This window comes from Anser brachyrhynchus, assembly GCF_964034855.1.
Source record: "Anser brachyrhynchus genome assembly, chromosome: 15".
In the NCBI taxonomy this organism is placed as follows: Eukaryota; Metazoa; Chordata; class Aves; order Anseriformes; family Anatidae; genus Anser; species Anser brachyrhynchus.
Window position 1 is genome coordinate 15,734,909 of NC_137733.1, and position 9,929 is coordinate 15,744,837.

Sequence of the window (9,929 nt, forward strand, 5' to 3'; positions counted from 1 at the left end):
TCTCAGTGTTCCTGACTTAAGTGAAATGAAGCCTAATTTGGGCCAAATCTGTGATGCTGGGCTTGAAACATGCTTTGCAGCTGGGGTCACTGCACCCTGCTTTGCACTTCCTCTGGGTGAACATCAAAGCCTGGGGCTGGAGAGCAGGGGCCAGCAGCCAGCTGCTGAGGTCAGACCAAGATGGGGCTGTGCCTGCATGGGGAGGAAACATCTCACTGCCCAGCCCCTGCAAACAGCTCTCCAGGCACCAGAGGGTTTCTGCTCCACGAAAGCTCACCCCATCACTTCAGAAGTGCTTCATGCGATAGCAGTGGCTAGATGAAAGGCACTGGTATTTCTACAGCAGAATACAGGCAATTACCTTTATAAGTGTATATGCTCATATAAATGTATTTTCTCTGCTCAAATACACAGCTGGGGCATTCATCAGAGACCTTCCTGTAGTCAAAAGACTCCTTACAGCAGTGACAGGAGGAGCTGAAGATGCTCCCATGGTGGGTCTGGCATTCAGGCCTCCTCACCAGCACACTGAGCTGCCCTGTCCACCCCTATGAAAATCTTCTCATTAAAGCAAGGGGCAGCTAATAATAAGCTGATTTAGCAATTAGCATAATATGAAGGGAAATGTGGGTGTCCCTATTCCAGAACAATTCTAAGCAAGGGAAAAAATCCCAGCTTTAATTCCAGTAAGATTAATTTTGCATTTTAATTAGAAAGATGAAGGAAAAAAATGGAGCAAGTATGGATTTCATCAGTAGCTTATAAAGCATTGTAGAAATTTGGCTTATAATGGATTTCTTCCTTCTTGTTGGCAACAGCTATGGGGAAGCATTCAAAAGGAAAGAGTTCAGCATCTTCTCATGAGACACACACATGCTGCGCTTCCAGCTGCCCACAGACATTTTTGAACAGAAAAATTCACCCTAGCAGAGATCAGCCCAAGGAACCTCAGAGCAAGTCCAGGCAGGTGGTTTTCCCTGCTCCTCTGAGGCCTGTAAAGCCCATTTTGCAAACAGATGGGAAAGGAATTCTCTGGAAGTCATGCAACTATACCTTTGACAGCAAATACTTTGTGGGTAAACTCAGACCTTTTGGCTTGTGCTGGGCAGCATCTCCCACCACAGGGCTCTGCTGGAGGACAAGCACTTGCAGGCTGTACAGCAGAAATGATAATCCTTGGAAAGTGAAGGCTCTTCCACAATCTTGAATTCATTACTACCTTAACTGTTGGCCAAAAGCCTTGCCAGGGATCTCCAAAGGCTCCTTCTCCCAGTTCCCACCAGTCCTGCATTCCCCCACCCCTTTACTGAATTCTGCTCACTTCCCTCTTGAAAGAACTGCCTCCTTCCTCATTTTCCTTCCCCTTGCTGCCACCTTTTCCTTTCACCTTCAGGACATCAGTAAGAGGAGCATGGGCAGCAGGGCAGGGCTCGGTGCTGGGGTCCATCCTGCAAGCCCCTGGCTGCCTGCAGCCTTCCAGCAGGGCTCATTGCAGAGATGATCCTCAGGGATTTCTGTGCCGTGTTCCAGTGAGTCGTTACTGAGCATATGAAAACAGCAATTTTTCTGGAGACTATAGCTTGGTGAAATATGAGATGATTTTCCCAGGGACAGCACAAAGCACATCCATGACATAAGTGTCATCCCTTGCCAGATTCCAATAAAAAGAATGTAGCTTGCTTTATAGATCTGTCAGAATTCAGTCAACTTCTGAGGATAAACTCTAGTGGAAGAACGCATTAATTTCTAAAATATAATGTATTTATTGTAAAATAAGAGATTTATTTGGAGGGATAAGAACCTGACCAAGACTTTCGGAAAATATTGTTAATAACTCCCTCCTGTAGATTATCACAGTTTAAGTAATGTAGATTAAAAGATTATTATTTGAGTTTTCAAGTATCAATTATGCGCCTATTGGAATTAATCTGTTGAATTACAATTTCTACTCATTCTGCTGCATTTTAGAAAAACAATTCTTGTTCTTTTCGTACAAAGAAAGTCATTTATGATTTGCAACTGCTAAATCTTGGGATTTTAGTTATTTCCCCCCCACACCTTTTGAAGGCAAAGCTCAGCTCAGTTTTTATTTTAGCTGCTGCTGCCTTCTCATCAAGGTGGTTAGTTAATGGGTAGGGAATCCCTGATCCACTCAGGGAGTCCTGCAATTAATGTTGCCATGTCAAAAGGAGGTTGCCTATGGCAACCTTTTCATTTGCTTGAGTGCTTTTATGTGGGTTAATGATGAAGTACTGTCAAGGTGTATGTAGGATGCAAAAGCACTATCTGTTATAATGCAGCATAATTAAAAGTCATTTCTTCTCTCAAAAACAGCTAGTAATCTTGCATCTGAAGAAAATAGTGATGAAGCTGCTTGGCAGATCCCTGACCTCCTCTTCCTTTATTCATGTCAGTGCCTTGCAGGAGGATCCTCAGTACCAGGTGCTGTGCCAGCACTGACAAGTCTGAAGGAGAAGATATTTCTGATTAAAAACCTGTCTGAATGGAAACCCTGGAAAATAACCTATGGAGTACCACTGCGATCAGTTCTCCGCATGTGCACTCTGCTCCGAAATACTTACATTGATCTCCTCACATCATTGACATAAAGGAAAATTAAAGGTCATGAGCTCTTCCCCATGCAGAGCCAAGGAGGTGCCCCGGCCCTTGGGCAGTGGCTCAGCACCGAGGGGCTGGGCAGTCCCAATGTTTCTGCAGTGCTCTGGTCAGCATGGATTGCACCCACGTCCTCGTGCTGTAGCATTTGGCTTGCACAGCAGGGAGCTGTGTGTGGGGTTGCTCCTCTGGCTCAACATGCATCTTGCTGTGATGCAGGTGATGGAAGCTCTGAGACATTTGGTCCCTTCTGAGCTGCTGGCTGTGCCAAAGTCCCTGCTGAGCATCCAGGTAAGGGAGATAGGCTTGGCAAACCCCACATGGCTCTGTGGCTTTGGAGAAACTGTGACATTGAGCACAGTGTTAGTCAAGGCTTCAGGCAGTGACAGGTGTTTCCAATAGGCAGCCTCCCTTTACATCAGAGACAACAACACTGAAGGATGAATCCAGAAAAAAAGCATTATTGGCAGAAAAAACATCCCAGCATTCTGATGTGGAAAAAAACACAAATGATGCAGGTGTGACTGCTTCCCCTGCCTACAGGGAACATAGGGTAACATTTCCTTTAATTAAAATATACCTGCTTCGCAAAGCTAATCTTCTTTTAATAAACAAAACTCAGCACCCTCTCCAGCAACCTCTGCACACAGTATTAATTAAACATGGCATCCCTTTGACAATGCATCAAGCTGGCAGCAGGAGGCAAAGCATGTCTTGGCAGTGCCTGAAAAGGCCAACAGCGAGCCCAGTTTCCCAGTTGCCACCATGTCCAGCATCTTCCCTTTTATTTTTCTTCCAGTCTTTTTGAAGTTCTGCTGCGATGTCATTTACAAAAAAAATGTTCAGAGAAAAAAAACTAACCTGTGGCTGCTACTTAATTTTCTAGTGATGTGAACAAGACAGCGGTGATCGGTTAGCCCTTGTATCACTGTTATTGCTTTCCCACCAAGAAAATACCCTTCATCTCTGTGGCTTTCCAGGAAAGGAAGAAATTATTCCTTCTCCTCCAGCTCCCTGTCTCCCCTGAGAAGATCATTCATCTCCCAGCTTAGAGGAAACCTCCTCCAAAACCCCACTTGCATAAAAATTGTGGAGTTTGTCTCTCTCTAAAGACTTTAGCTAAAACTGGCTGAAACCAATGGAAAACTCCCTCGATGCTGAAAACTGAATTCAGAACAGGAGGCTGAATACACAAAGATTTACCAAGGGCTGGCTCTCTCATAGTATCAGAGTATACAGACAGCAAACCACTAACATCCTTCAGCAACAGCATGCAGAAATGAAGGACAAACTTTAGAAATTGATATCAATCAAATACTCATTCCTTTAATAGGTATAAATAAATGTGTCGCTAGCCAGAGTGTTGGAATTTAATAATACAACGCAACATACTGAAACTGAACAGCTGCCAAGCCCCGTGGCACATCTGAGCATTGTACCTACAGCACCTCTTGCACTGGGATCACCACAGGTCTCCGGAGGATATATATACACATACTTTTAAATAGCATGTTGTTACACAGAATTTTGGTACATTCAGATTGGGAATTTGCAACTCCACATGCTGTTCAAAGGTATTTTCACTATAGTAAAAAAAAATACTTGGGTATCTCACACCCTTCCCCACAGTGACATTTGTTTGCAGAAGAACATCAGCGGGTGCTGGGAAAGCAGCCTTGCAACACACAGCCACAAGACAAGCCCTTGGGTTGCCTTCAGTTATTTTTTTTCTTTCCTTGCCACTGCAGAGAGGCAGTGAAGGACCCAGTGAAGCAGAGCCACCTGTGACACCACAGGATTTCATCTCACCCAGTCATGGTCTCAGTAAAAGGCCACGCTCTGATGGATGCAAAGCCATGGTCAGTGATCTCAAGTACACTTGGAAAGCAGCACACACACTGAGTCCTCTTTGTTGACACGCTCAAAGCTTTTTTTTTCCCCCCAGTAATATTAAAAACTCTAAATTCCTCAGCTTTATGGAAACCAAAATTAAATTGTTTTCATAATCATTATAGACATCAGCCACGCATAAAGATGAAAAAGGACCCATTGAAGCTAGAGGTTGTCAAATAAATACACTGAACCTTTTACAATACAGAGGCTCTTCGAGTCAGCAAACCTTTAAACACCAGTTGCCACGCAACACCAGTAACATCAGATGATGAACAGCTCAGCAATGCGCACTGAATGTGGTAAATACAGGGTTTCAGTATTTATGTATCACTATTTATTAGGGTATTTCTTTATGCTGTTGACAGCCCCTGATAAAACAAGGACAGGGATGCTATTAAAATCAGGTCTGTTCCTGCAAGGGAAGATTGATCGGGGCTGCTCAGACATAGCATAAGCTATATGGTACAGCATATGGTCCCTATAGGTCTTAAGGTTGCCAGAAAATGAGAAATCGTCCCAGCCAGCAGCCATCTGCCTGGAGTAAAATGTGTTTTCACAGGGTGAATAATTAAGCCAAGATACATCTTCCACATCACAAAACAGAGGGCAGATCCGCATAATTTTACATAAAACTGACAAAAATCCTTGGCTAGGGGGTGGGAAAAACATCAGGTTCCTTATCAGCAGGCAGGTAAGTGGATTTGGGGTGGGTGGTGCTTATTTCACTTCAAACTTGCTTTTCCAGCAGTGAAGCTGTTCTGGTTTTAGTGAGGTTACCTGGGGGCAGAAATAGGGCCCTTTCCATCTTTTAAAGGCATCCCTCTGAAGACAGCAGTTGCAGAAATGATGATTAGAGCACAGTAAGGCAACAGCTTTTTCTGCCAAATTTACTTTCCCCTGTAGTCCGTTTTAGAAACTGTAATTTTCAGAAACTCAGCTTTTTGGGGGAAATTCTCATTAACCTGTGGTAGATCTGTCAAAAACCTCATAAATGAGTAAAGGCATGAACCTCCCTGGTTATGACACAGTGAGGACTCTGGGGCATTCAAGTCCTCAAACTGAGGAAGCCATACCCCAAAACTGCAGTGCTTTTGGGGTGTGTTGTCTGGGATTTTATGTACTGGAAAATAAATCCATTCTAATTATGGGAGGAGGAAAATGAAGAGAAGCTTTTAAAGACTTTCTTTGATTAGGAAAGAAATAGTGGAAGGGACCGAAAGAGTTATAGTATGAAGCGAGTATATCTGCATTTGTAGAAAATCTGCACATACGGAGATAACAGCCCAATTTTACATTTGAGAGGCAACAGCATTCTATAAATATTGAAATATGATGATGTTGAGCAACTTGTGCCTGGCAAGTCCTGGTTTCTTCTCCCATTTGGCTTTCTGCTTGTGCTGGATCATCTCCCCCGCCAGCCAAGGGATGCAGCACGGTCCCAGCCCAGAGCCTCCCGTGCTGGGGTCCTCTGGCTCCTAACCCAAGGGCATCCCTCGTGCCTCCCTTCTGCTCAGTGAAGAGGTATTTGGTAGAAGGTCAGTTCGGTTTCGTGAAACCAAGTGGCATTTGCTTAAAGGAAAAAGAAAATCTATCATCTTTAAATAAGCTGTGAGGCTCAATGCTGCAGGACCAATACATTAAGAACAGTGATAAAACCCGCACCAGGCTGGGCAGAGCAGAACGGGAGGACTAATAACTAAGCCCTCAGGGGGATCTCCACACATGTGCACAGGCCGCACAAACTGCAAAGGGCAGGGGCTGCACAGGGAAAGCCAGCTTCATCTACCCTTTCTTGCTGCATCTAGTCCTGCAGGTTGGCTGTCTTTTTCCATTGGGCCTACTGTGGAGATAAATTTCCAGAACAGCTCTTTCTGATCACAGAAAATTGTCCTCTGTGAAGTATAAGCACAGATCTTAGATCCTGAGTTCTGAGCTACCCAGGGCTTTTCACAAAAGCAAAAAAATGCTGGGTGGTGTGATGCAGCCTAATGGACTATTTATGCAAACATTTCTTTTATTTTTTTTGCTATCTACCATTTTATGCTCAATGGTGTTCTGCACAGGGATTCCAGCAGGTCTGAAATGCAAGGGAAAACTGGCACTAGGCTGGCATATTTTGACACAGCACAGTTGGTGGAATGGGGGCAAAACATATTTGGCTGTTTCTGCCTATTAGTGCTTGTGGCTGGCCCATGGCATACTGATGAGAGCATTTCCAAGAGCTTTCGTATGCACAGATGTGATAAGATGTTAATTTTTCAGAATTTCCACAGCTGGGTTTGCTGCACAGAGGAACAAGGAAAACAAATCTCTTTTTGAAAACAAAAGCCCAGGGACTTTCAGGTGACATAGATGGGACCAAGCTCTGCAGCAGCTGAACTTGGACACTCAAAGCCCCCTTAAAAGTCAATTCAGGGACCCTGCTTGGCTACTCCAGGGGTCACAGGGGCTCTGAGGGTGTCATCACAGGTTGCAGCTGAAAGCCAGGACAAAGGCAATGCTCTGTGTTCCTATTCCTCAATAAAAGGACTCCTGCATAGAAAGCCTTTTATTTATGGCTTAGTTATTATGAAGACAGTTTTTCTCCATTTCAATTTGTTGGTGCCCACAGAGCCACACAGCACGATCCTCAGTGGACAACCAGGAGCAAGACGGCTTTATTACACCAGGCACACGCAGCCCCTACTAGAGCAGGGCATGATCAGGCAGCCCTAAATCACAGCAGAGGAAGCAGCTTTATTTCCAGTTCACCACTTGATCATTAAGAGCTGCTTCCCCAATTTGTTTGCTTTCCATCTCATGGCCGAGGTATTTAAACTCTACAGTTTTGACCCCCCCTTTCTGTCCTTTCTCACAAGGCCAGCTCTTTTTATGCCCTCTTAAATCATCTTTCAGTTTGAAACACCATTGCTGTTCATTTGAGCCAGGATCTTAGATAAGACGATTTTCTAAAACATATATTGCCAATATATCGCCTAGATACGTATCCACTCTGTGGGGTGAGTCATCTCCCTGTAAGACTTCCCTTCATCCCTTCCATTTCACTTTGTTCCTTCATCTGTATACAAGGCTGCCTATACATGGTTGTTTTTTTTTTCCAATCCATTTTTTCTATTTTATTCTCTGACAGCAATAATAACTCTTAGCACAATTAAGACAAAGTCTGGTGTACCAACCAGTTCATGTTAACTGTCTTTTCTGGTTGGCTTCATTACACAGAATGCTTCTTGCTCTGGAAGGTCATTTGAATACCTCCTGGCAGTTACTCAGTTGAATATTGATCTCAGCATCATTCTGCACTTGTGAGCCTGTCCAATGCTATCTGCTAGCTTCATGTTAGTACACAGCATTGAAAAACAGCAAACAGCTTTCAGTATTATATCCTTAACTAGAAGGAGGAAATTAGAAGAGGTGCTAGTTCTTAGAAGGTTTCTGAAGTACAACTCCCTTCTTCAGGTGTTTATTTACTCCCTGGCCTTACCATTAAATCCCTTTTCATCCACTCTCCCAAATGAGTAGATAGATGCACCTACAGACAGCTGTTCAACAGGTAAAATGCTTTCATACTCTTCCATTACTGGGAACTACAGAAAAGCTGGTGGTCAGACACAGGTAGCAGAACCCCCTGTTCACCCACACAAAGCAGCAGCATTACACCCCTGGGGTCTCCTTGGGCATCTCCTGTCTCTTTCTCTCTAAGAAGCCACCTTCAGGAAGGATTCAACAGCTCTGTCCTGGACTATGCTGCTTGAAGTAAGTAGCTCCAGACACACTAGAGCTTTGTCCACCACACTCCTCTCCTTGCACAGAGCTTAATGGAGAAAAGATTGGTTACCAAAGACCAGGCCAACTAATCTAAATTTGTGCCCCTCAATAGCAGAAAACAAAGCAACCCAAGCAATCCACCATAAACCTTTCACAACTTTCCTCTTAGACCTTACCTCCTTGCTGTCTTCTAATGTAATCTGGAAGCAGAAATCAAAGCCCAAACCTTCCTGCTGCTACCCTGGAGGACAGGAGAATGCTAATTATCATTCTTGCAGGCTAAAGAGAAATACCTCCTAAGCCTCTTCTTTTATACGAGAGAGACCTGGAGACACTCCAAGCTACTAACCAGGGGCACCTGGCAGGGCAGGAGTGTCCTGGGTCTGGTTACACCTGGGTGGGTTGGGTGAGATATGGGACAGTCTTGGCTGATTGGGTCAATTAGCTCAAAAATGTGACTTACAGCACAGCAGAAGCTTCAAGATAACCCTGGAAATGGGACTGAGAGCTGTTAGCTGATTTTTGGGGATACAGGAGTGTATGGGTGTTATGCAGAAATATGCTACTTTGCATCTGTAAATATACCTGATTTGTTTCATCTGCTTCTCCTGATGGAGGAAAAAACCCAGGCAGGCCCCATGGCTGGCTGAGTGCCTGAGCTCGAGTGACAACAATCCTGTCAGTTAGTTTGAAAGGGGGATGCTGCCCCTTGCTTTGCCCTCCGCAATGATCTTTGGCTACATAAGTCAGCCTAAAAGAAGCAGCTGAACGGTTTGGAGTATGAAGAAGGCATCTGGCGAAAGGCAATAATAAAGAGTGACGTGGGTCCTGGAAACTGCTGGCCTCTGAGCTGCAGGTTTGGCTGTGCCCCTTGTGCAGAGGACACGTGGCTCCATGCCCTGCTTCAGCCTGGGGTCTTGCCTCATTTACAGCGAGAGGTGGGCAGGAGAAACCAGGCTGCTGTGCACAAAGGCTGATGAGACTGGGACTTCTGCTCAGCGGGGTAAAACCATTGCTGCATGCAGGGGACTAGCATGCCGGGTCAGAGGACCGCAGGGGGAAGACAAATGAAAGGTGCCTGGAGAAGTGGCGATGCTGTGCTGGGCCACGCCAGGAGCAGGAGTGCTCTGATTTCTGCAGATGCTCCCTGCCAATTAAGACGCAGCCCACTTGCAAAATGTGCAGATTTTACACTTGCAAGTCAAACACAGTCAAGGGGATTCTCTTTTTATTGCGCATATAACGCACGTACAGGAATCCTCCGGTGGAATATTTAAATGGTAATCCATCCCCGAGCATTTTAAAGGAGTAGCTTTCCTTCAGCATCGAGTAAATGGCAAAGAACTGTCGGAGGAGGAAAGGAAATAAAAATCACTCCTGCAGCGGCGATGGTGTTTTTCTGCACGTGGCAGCCTTGTGAGAGCCCTTTGGGCTGGGGGCCCCCCTTCATCCTCAGACACCCAGGGGCACAGAGGGAGGCGGGGGTGGCGGAGGGGATGAGGGGTAAACAGCGAGAGGAGAGGAGGTCGGATCTGGAGCCGTGAGACAGAGACAGCAACGTGACTGAGAGTGGGCGAGACACCACCGAGGGAGATGCTGGTGAGGTCAGCCTGGGAATCCTCGGCTGTAGCCGGCCGGTTTCTATAGAAACACAG

The 9,929-nt window shown here is 45.3% G+C and overlaps 1 long non-coding RNA gene across 1 annotated transcript; it reads right to left on the bottom strand.

Moving 5' to 3' along the window:
* Nucleotides 1–687: 687 nt before the first annotated feature.
* LOC308178204 lies at nucleotides 688–8,638 on the bottom strand. Its single transcript, XR_013939637.1, has 2 exons — nucleotides 8,451–8,638; nucleotides 688–3,049 (listed from the first exon to the last, which is right to left on the bottom strand). It is a non-coding gene; the product is annotated as an uncharacterized lncRNA (long non-coding RNA).
* Nucleotides 8,639–9,929: the final 1,291 nt, after the last annotated feature.